The sequence below is a fragment of the Lactuca saligna genome, chromosome 5, assembly GCF_052625555.1.
Source record: "Lactuca saligna cultivar CGN05327 chromosome 5, ASM5262555v1, whole genome shotgun sequence".
NCBI classification, from domain to species: Eukaryota; Viridiplantae; Streptophyta; class Magnoliopsida; order Asterales; family Asteraceae; genus Lactuca; species Lactuca saligna.
In genome coordinates, this window is record NC_136421.1 from 206,415,048 (window position 1) to 206,432,245 (window position 17,198).

Below are 17,198 nucleotides of genomic sequence, written 5' to 3' on the forward strand. Positions count from 1 at the left end.
AAATAATTCTTATGATCTTCTAAAACTCATAAGCATGAATATTTAAATCAACAATTTCAAGAATCACATAAACATATATAAAACTTGAAAATTTGATAAATACCATTGTAAATGGATTAGCATAATCATTAACACATCAAAAAAAAGGTTTTGTAAGTCCAAAGCAGTTTAGGGTAATGATACTAGTCCATTTCCAGCAACAAAACTCGAAAATCTACACACAGGGACTCCTACTCGTCGAGTGCAAGAACCTACTCGATAAGTAGGATGCATTTTCACTTGGACTCGTCAAGTCCCTCATAGACTCGGCGAGTTCAATGTGCAGATCGTAGAAAGTTGACTTTTTCATGCAGTTTGCATCAAGTATACAGAAAACAAACCTAGGATCTAATATCATTAATGGGTTTTGAGCATTCTAACACTCCTATGGTGTACATGCAACTCTAGAAACCTTGCATGCAAATAAGAATTTTCCAAGGTTCCCATCCTAACTAGCATGACATGGGGAACTTGTAACATAAAAACTAGTAGAGTGACATACCGTTGTTGTTGCTTGGATTCCTAAAGACTTTGTCAGCCTAGCACCCCAAATGTGATGCCTCAAATGTTTCACACAACACCACAACACTTGGAATAACTTGAGAAAATAACACTTTCATCACAAAATCGGCTAGCCCTCACTCTTATTATCTTAGTGCCGATTTTGCTCCATATAAGGTTCATTATATAGTGTGTCACATGTGGGGTTACACCATGTAAACCCTAATTTGCATGGCTTTTCATATTCCCCGTGATCCACAAGTTTGTAACCTCCATGGATCACCCAATGGGTCCTAGCCCAATCTAGTGAATCATGGACCTTAAGCCCACTATATAAGAATGAAAGATTTACATAATCAATCCTCATATATTTAATTAGTCTCTTTTGATAACAAAATTAATTCCAAATTAATTCATGATCAATACTAATTAAACAATATGATTTCATGTTAATATATTAGAATATATTAACAAATAATAAGTGTCCTTATTCTCATTTTGTCTATTCAAATATTGAGATGTCATGCAAGTCAAATGGACCATGCCAATCCAGGTCAAGTACATACCAAATATAGTTATGGACTTAGACACCTTATCCAATACATATTATACTCGAAGAATCCCACATTCTACAAGCTCCCTCGCCTCATCATGACTTTACTTGACTCGAGCACAGATCCTCTACTTCCAGTAGTACGGGCCCAATACTACTTTCCATATCCATCTGTGCTTTCCTCACGGATTGATAGGTGCATTTTATGCACCTATTTTGCATGTTATTTCTGTCATTTCATAGCATTCTACTTCATAATTCTTTCATTTAGTTAATTATTTGGGCAATTGCATATTTCATTAAGAATGCCTGGTACTTCACCATTTTTGATTTATTTTGCAGGCATTATGGAGCATGGAACGTGGATCTTGGATGCATGGATGCATGGAGCTTGGAGCATGGAGCTTTGGAGAATGAAAATAAGATGAACCAGCCATTCCATGGAGGAAAGCATGAAGACATAACCCGAGTCAGTGTTACATTTTCATCATAGCAAAGGACTACATTTGAAACGCGGTTCTTTTCGCACCGACACGGGTCGTGTTTGTCCTTTATCATCTCATAGTTGAGCAACATGACTCGTGGTGAAGTTTGACCGAAGATGGAGCCAACAGTGAAGACTTATTTATGTTTTAGCAAAAAGCATGGGCCACGCCAAAAACACATGGTCAAAACAAATGGTCATTCCAAAAACACATGGGCAAAAGGCATGGCCATGCCAAAAACACATGGCTTCATGGCATGCACGTGAACATTAATTAAAATAGGATGAGACGTCATTTTTTGAGGGGAGATGATTTTTGGAGCAGTTTGGGGAGATCTTGGGCGATTCTAAGAGATTTCCTGGAGCTTTTGAGAGGACCTAATCATTTCAAACACTTCTAATTTCATTTTAGTAAGCATTAAACATTTCAATTCCATCTTTATTCTTGTTTCATTTGTTCTTAGCCAAGTGTGCCTAAGAAACCCTAGTTTCTAGTTCTTGTTCAAAACATGTTGATTGCTTGACTTGAAGCATATGATTTGATTTTTATTTTGTGATTCTATTCTAGTGATTATGCTTTTGTTTAAACTAGAACCCTTAAATTTGATTTATGTTTGATTGGCCACTTTCATGAATTGAATTTTTGTGCAGTTACTTAAATTTTAGAGAACCTAATCATTATACTAAGTTAATAATTGGTAACAAGCAATAAGTTTTCTTATTGTTAAACATATATCACATGTTTTCACACTTCCGAGCATATGAGAAGAAATGAACATTGTTGGGAAGCATATACAAAACTTAATGCAATTTTTCAATACAATCTAAGAGCGTGTTTAGGTTGAATTAGTAAATCTAGGTCTAGTAAAAGAGCATGTTTTGGATAGATAATCTGGAAAGCGAGATGTGTTAGAGCGTGTTAATATCTTTCAGTACAAACTTAGAATAGCAATCTTAAATTGCATCAAGTCATAATCAAGTTGAACAACAACACTGAGAACTAGAACTGGAAACACTTTTACAACTTGTTCACAAATCTATTTCATGTTGTGCATGTTCTTAAAGTAGATTGTTATTTTATTATTTCACTTTTCCAAACAAATCCCCCTTCTTTTGATCAAAGTACCTTGCGCAAAGAGGTATAGACTTTTGTCCCATGTCTCTATGGTTCGACCCTGCTTGCCTTGTACTACTTTTTAGTGTATTAAAGCAGTGTGTTTGGAGTCTATTGTACCCATTTATGTGTTGGGTTTGACATTTATTCATAGTTATGCTTGCGGAGGGCATTTTGGTCCTCAAAGAACTGCTAGGAAAATTTTAGACTATGGATTTTAATTCCCTTGACTCTTTCATGACTCTTACACTTTCTGTAAAAGTTGGGAGAGATGTCAAGTGACAGGTTCTTTGAGTTCCTGAAACCAAATTCCCTTGACCCCCATCTTGGGTTGTGAAATACTTGATAAATGGGGTATTGATTTTATGGGTCCTTTTCCTTCATCCTTTGGGGAATTGTATATCCTTTTGGTTGTTGACTATGTTTCGAAATGGGTAGAGGCAAAGGCAACAAGAACTGATGATGCTAAAGTTGTTGAAGATTTTGTCAAGGCTAACATCTTATATAGGTTTGGAACTCCAAAAGCCTTGATCAGTGACAAAGGAACACACTTCTACAACAAAACTCTTGGATCAGTTCTCAAGAAGTATGGAGTCCAACATCGGGTGTCTACTGCTTATCTCCCACAAACAAATGGAGAAGCTGAAGTGTCAAATAGAGAAACATAGAACAAAAACCGCAAAGATTGGAGTTTGAGATTAGAAGATGCTCTTTGGGCGTACAAAACTGCATATAAAACTCCAATTGGTATGTCACCTTATAGACTTGTGTTTGGAAAAGCTTGTCACCTCCCTATTGAACTGGAACACAAAGCTTTATGGGCTGTCAAAAAGCTAAGCATGAAGATTGATGAAACGGGTGTTCATCGAAAGTTAGAGATCCAAGAGTTGGAGGAGATTAGAAAGGAAGCATTCGAGAGTTCACGCATCCACAAAGACAAGACCAAAGCATTCCATCATAAGTACCTCTCCCGTAAGACCTTCGAGATTGGTCAAAAGGTATTATTCTATGACTCTCGACTTAAATGGTTTTCCAATAAGTTAAGGTCTCGGTGGGTGGGACCGTTCATTGTTACTAATATATATATGATCATGGTGCAGTTGAGATTAAGAGTAACAAAACTGGAAAAGTATTCAAAGTTAATTGTCACAGGTTAAAGGTCTTCTATGAAGGATTCCAAGAGAAAGACATGGAGGTTGATAGCTTGGAACGCTCTGACTACATTGAATGAATGAAAAGGGAAAAGTCGACCCAAAGACTTGAAACAAGGGCGGCTAACCGAGAGGCAAATCGGGAGTATTTCTTTCCAATTTTCTCTATTTTAACTTATCTCTTTCGTGTTGCAATGTTTGTAACTCGTTTCGAGGGTTCTGTACAAATAACTTTCCTATCTAATGGTCAAAGAAAAAAAAATTGAAAAAAATTTCGTGAATTTGATGTTGACAGAAACAAAACACACGGGATAGCCCAAAACACACGGGCTCATGCTAAAACGCATGGTCATATTTTTTACCCATGCGTCCACATTGAGGTTTTTAAGAAAAAAATTTGTTTGGCGCGGGCTTTGTGAAAATCGCATGGGTAAAATCTCAAAACGCACGACCTAAGTGGTAGATCGTGCGCAGATTGAAAGAAGCAGATAAAAAACACACGGCATGCTCGAAACACACAGGAAGGATACAAAAAATACACGGCCTATCCCAGACCGTGCGCTTCCGAATGTACAAAGACCCAAAATGCACAGCCCGTGCATCGAAGTCCCTAGCTCCTGATAATCCAAAAAATCGCACAACCCTACGCACTAGAACTCACGGACGAATCAAATCGGCATATCACACCCTTGATTGAGCACACCAAATTAGTCGAATTCCATCTAGCCGTGCGTTTCTCCTTCTCTCTTTCTCCTCATGATCGTGCCCCTCCTCTATTACCCTTCATCGGCTGAAACTTCCTAACCATAATCAAGCATCGATTTTTCTCTCAATTAATACAAGATTAAGCTACAAAGGTATGTTGTTATTGATTCCTAACTTCACTTCACTCATCATCTAGGTCAAATTCATCATTCATTGGGTAAAAAAATTGAAAATTTCTTCATAAACCCAAGTTTTTGATTTGTAAAGTTTGAATTGATTCTTGTATTGGGTTTCAAAATTATTGTATAGGGTTTGAAGAACAAGCTTGGGGAGGTGCTTTTGGAAGAAAATTGGAAGCTTTCATCTCCAATTGGGCATTCCACCATTGAAGGGTTCAAGCTTTCTTTAGGTTGAAGATGAAGTGAACAATACAAGCCAACACCACAAATTCAAGTGTTTGAACGGTACATTCCTTCCATATCTCAAGTTTTATGCATTGAATTTAAGTATGTTTGGTTAGAATAGTTGTGAATCTATTCTTGTGCTTCATATAATTGTTCATTCGTGCTTGTCTAGTTGTGTTATCATCTTTGGGCACCACCTGTTTATCATAAATCCGGTTTGTCATCATGCCAAAACGCAAAAATCCAAAACCAAAAGAACAATCGGAATCCAAATATGGTGTCACCACCATTATTCACAACTCTCTTGAGCACCGTGAACGATTCATTCACCTCAAGGACCGCGAATATTCTCAACAACGGTTTGTAGATATTCTCACTCTGCAAGAACTAGGAGTTTATGATGGCGTCCATAGATTGTTTAGCAACATCAGTTGGGAGAAACTTCTCACTTTGGCACCAATGGAATCGTATAAAAACACAACCATTGAATTCTTACCATCTTTGGAATTCAATGACAATGCCAAATGTCTCTCATTCCGTCTCATGCGTTTGCAATTTTTACATAGTCTAGACGATCTTAGTGGGTTTGTTGGGATTTCTAAATTCAATACTTATGGTCCCAAATTAGGCTAAATGCGAGAGAAAAATAATCTTTTCAAAGCCCATGTCAAAGCCTTTTGGAAGGAAATCACGGGACTTGATGTGTATGAGGCTCGATCCGCCAAAGCATCTCATATCATCAATCCGGTCTTAAGGGTGGCTCTCCAAATTATTGCTAACATTGTATTTCCCCAAGAAGATGTTAGCAAAGCTGGTAAGATGGAGTTAGAAATTCTTTGGTGCATGGTCACCGGCTTGAAGAGACCTCATTTTGGCGTCTTCCTTGCTTCCAAACTTCTTAAGGTCTCTACCATCGATTATGGCCCTATTCATTGTGGCGAGACTATCTCTTATCTTGCCACCCGCCTTGCTTGTGCCGAGCTTTTTGAGAGGAAGTGCTCAGATCTTGAGAAAATCACACAAGGCTTTAATACCATCACATCCAATGTCCTTGTAGCCTCATCTTTCTTCCGTAGAGAAGGTGATGGTAGTATCACATGGTTGGTGCAGGGTGAACCACATCTTCGAGTTCCTGTTGGGGATTTTAGCTCTCTCCAGCTCCAGTAGGACATCACTCAGACTCGGTGGTGTCTACAAAAAGAACACTTCTGCAAATTCCATTCCAAGCACTCCCGCATCCATCCCGAAAGCTCCTGAGCGGATGGTCGTAGACCACGAAGACAACACCCCTATTCCTCATGCTCACTCCACTCCTCCGCTGCAGGGGGATCCACTTCTATTGCCCCGGTGGAGGCCGCACATTATTTCTACACCAGGTGGGCGACCCAGTACCATGACGTATACATGAGGGTTTTGATCACCTTGATCAAGCTATTGCCGATATCTGCGCCGATTTTTCTGCAACCAACGCCTCTGTTCAGAAATTGACACAAACGGTACAACAAGCTATGCAGGTCATGCAGCATTGGGCCCCCCGCAGTAAAAAAAACAAAACAAAAACAAAAACAAAAAAACAAAAAAGAAACTAAAATGAGATGAGGACAATCTTTACATACGATAGCTCCGTGATGTGGGAAAACAAAAAATCAAAATGAGAAAAATACCGAAGCGACCGGATAGTTACTGGAAGTGTAGAATCAGTTGTCATAACTAGGGGACCCAAACACCGTAATTCGAGATCCCAGCCTTAGATAATAAAAAACTGGCATACCAAAACGTTTTTGTGGGCGGTAATAACAGCTTTAGGATGATTTGCTTTTGAATGTTTAAAAAGAATCTTTATCGACAAATCTGGACCCATAGAACACGGACCTATTTGTTGTCATGCGTTACCCTCGCAGTAACAGAGAGCTTGAGTATCAGATCCACACAGTCAAGAATAAAGAAAGGGTACATCCATCATATCCGGTACTCAAATCAAAATTTCAAGCGCCCAATCAAAAAAAATTCAAAAAGTTGATTGAAGAACTCAAGCTGAAAACAAAGATACAAATCCAAGTACAATCAAACCAAAATTCATATCAAATTCAAATATGGTGAATGAAGAACTGTGTGATATGATACTTGTGGCTCTCGAAAAACTGAAAGCATAGGATCTGGGCCCCTTCCGGTGGGCTCACTGCTTCAGCGAAAGCTGATTTGCCGTGATGGGTTCTTAAGGATGCGTCGATTCTGATTCTTGACTATCTAGTCTTAAGGACATGAGATTTCAAACTATGTTATTTTCTCTCACAAAGCTAATTAAGGTATAAAGTTTAAATAAAACTATGGTTGGATTATTGGGTTACATCGTTTCGTGGTCTTCCTCACTTTGGGAGTTTGTGATACATGAAAGGTAGCAGGATGGTCGCCTAGGTATTAGTGATTGGAGCTCCATCGATGTAAAGTCTGATCGTATAATATATATATATATATATATATATATATATATATATATATATATATATATATATATATATATATACAATAAAATATTATTTGTGCTTTTGAATTTTTCTTTGGTTCATTTTTTTTCTTAAGCATATTTCTTGTACATATGTTATTTTCATTAGTTTTGTTTCCTTTTATTGCATGCATTCACTCGTCATTCCATTTAGTCCTTTTCATTCCTTCCATTCTTTTCTTCTTAGTTTCTTTCTAGTCGCCTATCGTCTTCTCTAGGGTGATTCCCGATTTTGTTCTTTCTTGAGGACAAGAAAGATCTAAGCTTGGGGAGGTCTGACAGGTGCATTTTATGCACCTATTTTGCATGTTATTTCTGTCATTTTATAGCATTCTACTTCATAATTCTTGCATTTATTTAATTATCTAGACAATTGCATATTTCATTAAGAATGTCTGGTACTTCACCATTTTTGATTTATTTTGCAGGCCTTATGGAGAATTGATGCATGGATCTTGTCTTGGATAAGGTGTCTAAGTCCATAACTATTTCTGGTATGTACTTGACCCGACACGGCATGGTCCAATTGAGTTGCATGGCACCATGCAATTGGATAGACTAAAAGAGAGAAATAACACTTGTGGTTTATTAATATATTATAAGTTCTAATATATTAATAATAATAATATTTAATTAGTTTGATCAAGAATTAATTTAGAATTAATTAAGTGATCAAAAGATAACTAATTAAATATATGGGTTGATTATGTAAATCATCCATATCTTGTACAGTGGGCTAAGAGGGTCCATGGATAATCAAGTTGGGTTAAACCCATTGGATGGTCCATGGAGGCTCCATGGGAGTTACAAACCCATGGGTCATGGAAATGAAGAGTCATGACACATTAGATGTGTCAACACTATATAAGAGTCTCATACTCTCCCAAAATCGGTTAGACAAGAAACAAGAAGGCTAGAGCCGATTTTAGTGTGTTACACTTTCTCTCCAAGTTTACTCCATAGCATTTGGTGTTGTGTGAAGCATTTGAGGCATCACACTTGGGGTGCTAGGCTCACAAGGCTTCAAGGAACACCTACAACAACAAGGTATGTAGTTCTATCTATTATTCAAGTTAAAAATGTTCCCCATGTATGCTAGATAGGATCATAGCCTTGGAAATCAACTTTGTATGATAATTAGACAAACATAGATCCAAGGTTATTAGGGTTACATGTACACTTAGGAAGTGTTAGAATGCTCAAAACCCATCAGTGGTATTAGAGCCTAGGCTTTCTTGTTTGATTTTTGTGCAAACTGCTTGAAAAATCGAATTTTCTACTTTCTGCCCGTATGAACTCGACGAGTCCATGACCAAATGCAAGCTACTCGTCGAGTTAGTTCATGCAATCGACGAGTAGAGGTTGTAGTTTTCAGAATTTCGGTTCTTGTTGCTGGAAATGGACTAGGAATATTATCCTAAATTGTTTTGGTGTTTTAAAACTTATTTTAGTTGGTGTAATGTTCATGTTAATCCATTTACAACAACAATTTATCAAAATTACAAGTTTTTAAGTGTAATTTTTGATTCATGAAAGTGTTCATATTCATGTTCTTGATCTTATGATGTTTAGATGATCATAGGAATTATTTGTAACCTATGTGGTAGATTAATTCATGATCTTTATGTGTTTTAATGGAGTCCATAACTTGTCCTCAAGTTATGGGAAACCAAAAGTCACTTTGCTTTAAAACCATTAAAAGAACACATGGGTTATAAAATGAAGAGTCTTCATTTTTAATACCCTAATAAACTCATAAGTTACAAGAAATGAAAAGTTTTGAAAGTTTACAAAACTTGCCCTCAAGTTTTGGAACAAGTAAAGTCTTGATTAAAACTTTAGTTCCAACCCTTAGAATTTTAAAAGTTAAAATTCAAACCTTATACTTATAGTGTTATGATTTTATAATTATATATGTATATGTATAAGAACAAAGTCGTCTTACCGCTAGTACGCCTCATTCACGAAGCCGGTCTATAAGGTGGGTATAAGGTTGTTGCCTATAAAATGGCAACTTAATGGGTGTCCACTCTCACCTACCGCTTGCTTGACTGGTGGAGGGTCGTTAGCCGAACGGGTAAGACAAGGACTTATAAATTCTAATTAAAAGTATAATGATTATTATAAAGTAACTAAATGTTTTATAAATTCCCAATCTTAGTTACTTTAGGAAAACTATGAATGAGGTGCTAATCCATGAAATTACACTTTGCACCTTGTTTAAGTCGTTGGTGGAGCGTGTGTGGTTTACCGGCACACTGACTTGGACTTAACAAGGAAGGCAAAGGGTGACTTAAGGTTTTTCACGAGGTCGGAAGGAGCGCGTGTGGTTTACCGGCACAACGATTAAGTGAAAAAACATTAAGGGTACCAAGTAATTTGCATGGTTACTTCACACCTTGTTTTGTGATCCTCGGTATCCCAGTCACAAAACATGAAGGGCACACTCGAGATTGAAACATGCCATTGAAAAGTTCAATGAATCTCAAAGAATCTAGGAATTTCTAAAAACCAAATAAAACCTAATAATTTATATTTCATTTTCATGGTGGAAATTGGTGAATCGTCATTCACCTACCTTTCAAATATATTATAACTTGGATTACGGCATCCCTCTTCTAGGTTAAAATATATTGTGATTGGATCCTAGCCTTAATATTACATTTGGGTGTTTTATTAAGGACTATCCCTATATCTAAACTAAACTTACTTATCAGATGTCTTCCAACAATGTTACTCCTGGATCAAACCCTACATGCTCCTTCTCTCTCATGAACCTTTGTGGGAGAGTCATCTTTGATGGATCCAACTTTACTGACTGGATCAGAAACATCATGATGGTCACTCGTTACGAGAACAAGGAATATGTTCTTGACAAGGAGCTCAAGGTGTCTGAGCCAACTGCTACTCCTGAGGAGTTTGCTGAATATGAGGCACGTGAAAGAGATGCAACCAAAGTGGCATGCATCATGATGGCCACCATGACAGCCGAGCTCCAAAAGTCCTGTGAGGACTACTATCCTTTTGAGATGCACCAGGATTTGATGGACCGCTACCATCAAAGTGCTCATCAAGAGTGATATGAAATCATCTCCTCTATGATCACAACCCGAATGAAAGATGGCGAGCCCATCACCAGCCACATGCAGAAAATGCAAAGGTATGTGGATAGATTGATGAAGTTGAATGTGAACTTCCCTGAGGATTTAGCAATAGATATTATTTTGCACTCCTTACCTTCGTGTTATGATCAATTCTGCATGACATACCACATGAATAAGTAGGAAGTTACACTTAGCAAACTTCAGGGACTCCTAAAGACCGCAGAATCAGGTCTTAAAGGTAAGTCGGTTGTGACCACTCCTGCTACTACTCCAAACTCAACACCTGTCCTGGCAATCGGGAAAGGTAGAGGGAAGAAGAGAAAGAACCCTTCAAAGGGTACCAAGGGTAAGACCCTTGATGGCTCCTCTTCTAGCGGAACCAAGAAAGGTTTCGTTACACCTTCTTCTGATCCCAAAGAGGCTGAATGCTTCTACTGCCATGAAAAGGCGCACTGGAAGCGTAACTGCCCAAAGTACCAGCAAGATTTGAAGGATGGGAAGGTTAAACCCAACCATGCAAGTATTTACACTATCTCATCTAATAATTCACTCTATTCTAACTCTTAGGTCCTTGATACCGGTTGCGGTATTCATATTTGTTCTGAATTGCAGGGACTAAGAAGAAGTGAGAATGTGGAGCATGGAAAGATAAACTTGATCATGGCGAATAGGAAAGTTTCACCTATCACCAAGATTGGAGTGCATACTTTGTTGCTTAGTAGTGGATTTACTTTAGATTTGAATAAATGTTGTTATTCACCAGAAATGGCAAGAAATGTTATTTCCTTTCATGCTTTGTATAAACAAGGTTTTACCTTTTCTTTTGATAATGAAACTGGTGGAATAAATGCTTTCTTTAATAATGTGTTTTATTTTAAAGCATTACCTTGTGATGGTGTGTATGAAGTTGTGTCTTCTGTAGATAACTTAGGAAATAATGTATTGTGTATTGATTCTACTAATAATAATAACTTGGATAAAGCATCATTATGGCATTGTCGTCTTGGACATGTAAGCAAGAAACGCATAGGCCAACTCCAAAAAGATGGAGTCTTGGAGTCATTTGACCTAAAGTCATATGATAGTTGCGAATCATGCTTACTTGGAAAAATGACAAAGTCACCCTTCACTGGTTCTTGTGAGAGGAGTGAAGGTTTGTTGGATCTTGTACACACAGATGTGTGTGGACCCTTCAAACATGCCACAAGGGATGCTAATCGTTATTATGTGACTTTTACGGATGATTAGAGTAGATATGGATATGTCAGCATAAGTCAGAGACTTTTGAAAGGTTTAAAGAGTTTAAACAGGAAGTCAAGAACCAATTAGGCAGGAACATTAAGATGCTTCGATCCGATCGTGGTGGTGAGTATCTTAGTATTGAGTTCATCGACTATCTAAGGGAATGTGGGATTGTCTCACAATTGACACCTCCCAGGACACCACAGTTGAATGGTGTAGCTGAGAGGCGTAATCGAACCTTGTTGGATATGGTTCGTTCCATGATGAGTTGAGCTACGCTACCAATCTCATTTTGGGGGTATGCCTTAGAGACTGCCACCCATATCCTTAATCTGGTTCCTACAAAGAAGGTTGCCAAAACACCTCACAAGATGTGGACTGGAAAAGTTCCTAGACTAGCCCACATCAAGGTTTGGGGTTGCGAGGCTTTCGTGAGACGCGAGACTCATGACAAGCTCGAACCTCGAAGCGAGAAGTGTATTTTCATTGACTACCCAAAAAAATCCTTTGGCTACCTCTTCTACAGACCTAGTGAGAATGTGGTCTTTGTAGCAAGGAGGGTTGTCTTTCGAGAGAGAGAGTTCATAAGCCAAGGAGACAGTGGGAGGCTAATTGACCTTGAAGAACTTCAAGAGTCAAGTGGTGAAGGAACCTCAAACCCTAGTAGTCAACTTGAGGAGGAACCTCATGTTGATTCAATTATAGCTCCAGTTGTACCTCTGAGGCGTTCCACAAGGGTTAGGAATGTACCTGAGCATTACTATGGTTTCCATATTACTGCGGAAGGTGAGACACTTATTAGTGATGAAACACTAGTAGGTCTGGATGAACCTAACAGCTATGCCGAAGCCATGGCAGGCCCTGATTCTGCTAAATGGAAAGAGGCAATGGATAGCGAGATACAATCCATGTATGGCAATCAAGTTTGGAACTTGGTTGACAATGTGCCAGGTCGCAAGACAGTTGGGTGCAAATGGATCTTGAAGAAGAAGATCGACATGGATGATAATGTACACACTTATAAGGCTCGACTGGTAGCAAAGGGCTTCTCTCAAACTCTTGGAGTGGATTATGATGAGACCTTCTCTCCAGTAGCCAAGATTAAGTCTATTAGGGTATTGTTAGCCATAGCTGCATTTCATGACTATGAAATATGGCAAATGGATGTCAAAACCGCTTTCCTTAATGGAAAGTTGGCTGAGGATGTTTACATGAATCAGCCAGAGGGTTTTGTCAGCACAGAGTACCCTAATAGAGTGTGTAAGCTTGAGAAATCCATCTATGGATTAAAGCAAGCACCTCGCAGATAGAATCTTTGCTTTGATGAGAAGGTCAAAGAGTTTGGCTTCTCTAGGAGTGAAGATGAATCTTGTGTATATGTCAAGGCTAGTAGGAGTATAGTTAGCTTTTTGGTACTGTATGTGGATGACATACTACTCATAGGAAATGACATCCCAACTCTACAGGAAGTTAAGTCCTAGCTTGGGAAGTGTTTTGCTATGAAGGACCTAGGAGAAGCTGCCTATATTCTAGGGATAAGGATTTTGAGAAACCGGAGTAAAAGACTAATTGAACTTAGTCAAAGTACCTACTTGGACAAGGTGTTGAATAGATTCAGCATGCAAGATTCCAAGAAAGGAGAGTTACCCATCCAGAGTAACACTAGACTAAGTAAGACTCAGAGCCTGAGTACTGAGGATGAGATAGCATAAATGAGTCAGATACCTTATGCTTCAGCAGTAGGCTCGATCATGAATGCTATGACTTGTACTCGTCCTGATGTAGCCTTTGCTTTAAGAATGGTTAGCAGGTATCAGGGGAATCATGGTAAGGCTCACTGGACAGCGGTAAGAACATTCTCAAGTACCTACGGAGGACTGAGGACTGGGTCCTTACCCTTGGTGGGAGTGATGACTTGAGAGTTGTAGGGTATAGTGATGCTAGCTTCCAGACTGATAGGGATAATTTCCGCTCTCAGTCGGGCTAGGTCTTTACCTTAAATGGAGGAGCAATCTCTTGGAAAAGTTCCAAGTAGGAGACAGTGGCTGATTCAACTTGCGAATCAGAGTATATAGCGGCAAGCGAGGTGGAAAAAGAGGCTATGTGGCTAAAGAACTTCATTGGAGACCTTGGAGTTGTACCAGCTATATCGAAGCCTATAGAGATTTTCTGTGATAGTGAAAGTCCAGTTGCCTTAGCAAAGGAACCAAGGAATCATCGGAGATCCAGACACATCGACAAAAAAATATCATTTTATCAGAGATCGCATAGAAGAAGGACTTCTCGTAGCAAAGAGAGTATCATCGGATGAGAACCCGGTAGATCCCCTCACGAAGGGAATGGGTAGTGTTAAGCATCTTCAGCATGCTAGGAGCATAGGGATGAAGGATGATATTAGTTTTTAGTAGTTAGATAATTTTGAAATTTGTAAAATGTAATTAACATTTGATGATGAATAAAAGTTGTGTTTATTTATGAGTAAAGTGTTGCTATCGCTTGTCAATCGTTTACTATTATTTCTTTTGCATGTTTTGACTTCCAGAATATTTATGTTGCTTTACATATTATTCAAATTATCCACAGTCACTCATATGTTGGAAGTAGATATGAAGTAAGACTGTCATGAGTAATGTTGGACATGGCCTCAACACTTATGAGTGCTCATAAGTTCTGAGTATTGGATTCAACCCACGCTCGTTGGTATCACTTTATGGAATTTATCTCGAGTGATCGCGAGACAGTAATATCATATAAGTCTTCAAACCTAGAGATATAACTTGTTAACTATGAGTTAGTTATGCATTGAATGTGCGTAACCGCATTGGTAACTCGATGTTATAAAACGTGTGTTTGTGTGTAATTTAACAAGTAGTAGAACAAGCATATGAGTCGAAGTTTATCTATTCCTTCTTGGATTAGAAGATGATATTTGGGCCCCTCGATGATTTTGTTTTGACCTATGTACCGAGCCCGGTCAGAACTAAATTGATGTATTCAATTAAGTTCTATGTCAAACAAATCGGAAATCGGGAAACAAACTGCTGGACAATAAGCAAGACCGTGTTCCATGTGTTTGTCCGGCTGATATCTAGAACAGAGGATTATATGATCCCTTATCTGAAATGGCGTACCATCATCTTCTCAGTTCCGAGAAACCTTGAAAAGAGCTACGATTGTCGATCGGTTCCTGAATCATACTTGCAGTTATAGTTATTAGACTTATCCAAGTGGGAGACTGTTGGATAAGGTGTCTAAGTCCATAACTATTTCTGGTATGTACTTGACCCGACCCGGCATGGTCCATTTGGGTTGCATGGCACCATGCAATTGGATAGACTAAAAGAGAGAAATAACACTTGTGGTTTCTTAATATATTATAAGTTTTAATATATTAATAATAATATTATTTAATTAGTTTCATCAAGAATTAATTTAGAATTAATTAAGTGATCAAAAGATAACTAATTAAATATATAGGTTGATTATGTAAATCATCCATATCTTGTATAGTGGGCTAAGAGGCTCCATGGATAATCAAGTTGGGTTAAACCCATTGGATGGTCCATGGAGGCTTCATGGGAGTTACAAACCCAAGGGTCATGGAAATGAAAAGTCATGACACATTAGGGTTTACATGGTGTAACCCTAGATGTGTCAACACTATATAAGAGTCTCAAACTCTCCCAAAATCGGTTAGACAAGAAACAAGAGGGCTAGAGCCGATTTTAGTGTGTTACACTTTCTCTCCAAGTTTACTCAATAGCATTTGGTGCTGTGTGAAGCATTTGAGGCATCATACTTGGGGTGCTAGGCTCACAAGGTTTCAAGGAACACCTACAACAAAAAGGTATGTAGTTCTATCTATTATTCAAGTTAAAAATGTTCCGCATGTATGCTAGATAGGATCATAGCCTTAGAAATCAACTCTGCATGATAATTAGACAAACATAGATCCAAGGTTATTAGGGTTTCATGTACACTTAGGAAGTGTTAGAATGCTCAAAACCCATCAGCTTGGAGCATGGAGCTTTGGAGAATGAAAAGAAGATGAACCAGCCATTCCATGGTGGAAAGCATGAAGACATAATACGAGTCAGTGTTACATTGTCATCATAGAAAATGACTACATTTGAAAATGACTACATTTGAAATGCGGTTCTTGTCGCACCGACACGGGTCGTGTTTGTCCTTTATCATCTCATAGTTGAGCAACATGACTCGTGGTGAAGTTTGACCGAAGATGGATCCAATAGTGAAGACTTATTTGTGTTTTAGCAAAAAGCATGGGCCATGCCAAAAACACATGGTCAAGACAAATGGTCATGCCAAAAACATATGGGCAAAAGGTATGGCCATGCCAAAAATGCATGGCCTCATGGCATGCACCTGAACATTAATTAAAACAGGAGGAGACGTCATTTTTTGAGGGAAGACGGTTTTTGGAGCAGTTTGGGGCAATCATGGGCGATTCTAAGAGATTTCTTGGAGCTTTTGAGAAGACATAATCATTTCAAACACTTTTGATTTCATTTTAGTAAGCATTAAACATTTCAATTTCATCTTTATTCTTGTTTGATTTGTTCTTAGCCATGTGTGGCTAAGAAACCGTACTTTCTAGTTCTTGGTCAAATATGTTGATTGCTTGACTTGAAGCATATGATTCGATGTTTGATTTGTGATTTTATTCTAGTGATTATGTTTTTGTTAAAATTAGAACCATTAAATTTGATTGGCCATTTTCATGAATTGAATTTTTGTGCGGTTAATTAACTTTTAGGGCACCTAATCGTTCTATTAAGTTAATAATTGGTAACAAGTAATAAGTTCTCTTATTTTAAAACATATATCACATGTTTTCACACTTCCGAGCATATAAGACGAAATGAACATTGTTAGGAAGCTTGTACAAAACTTAATGCAGTTTTTCAATATAATCTAAGAGCGTGTTTAGGTTGAATTAGTAAAGCTAGGTCTAGTCAAAGAGCGTGTTTTGGTTAGATAATTTGGCAAGCGAGAGGTGTTAGAGCGTGTTAATATCGTTCAGCACCAACTTGGAATAACAATTTTGGATTACATCAAGTCGTAATCAAGTTGAACAACAACATTGAGAACTAGAAGTGGAAACACTTTTACAACTTGTTCACAAATCTATTCCAGTTTGTGCATGTTTTTAAAGTATATTGTTATTTTATTACTTCACTTTTGCAAACAAATTCCCCTTCTTGTGATCAAAGTACCTTGAACAAAGAGGTATAGACTTTTGTCCTGTGTCTCTGTGGTTCGAACCTACTTGCCTTGTACTACTTTTTATTTCATTAAAGCAATGTATTTGGAGTCTATTGTACCCCTCTAAGCTACTTCATTATAAATCCAAACAATATCTAGCGCAACAAAGTCT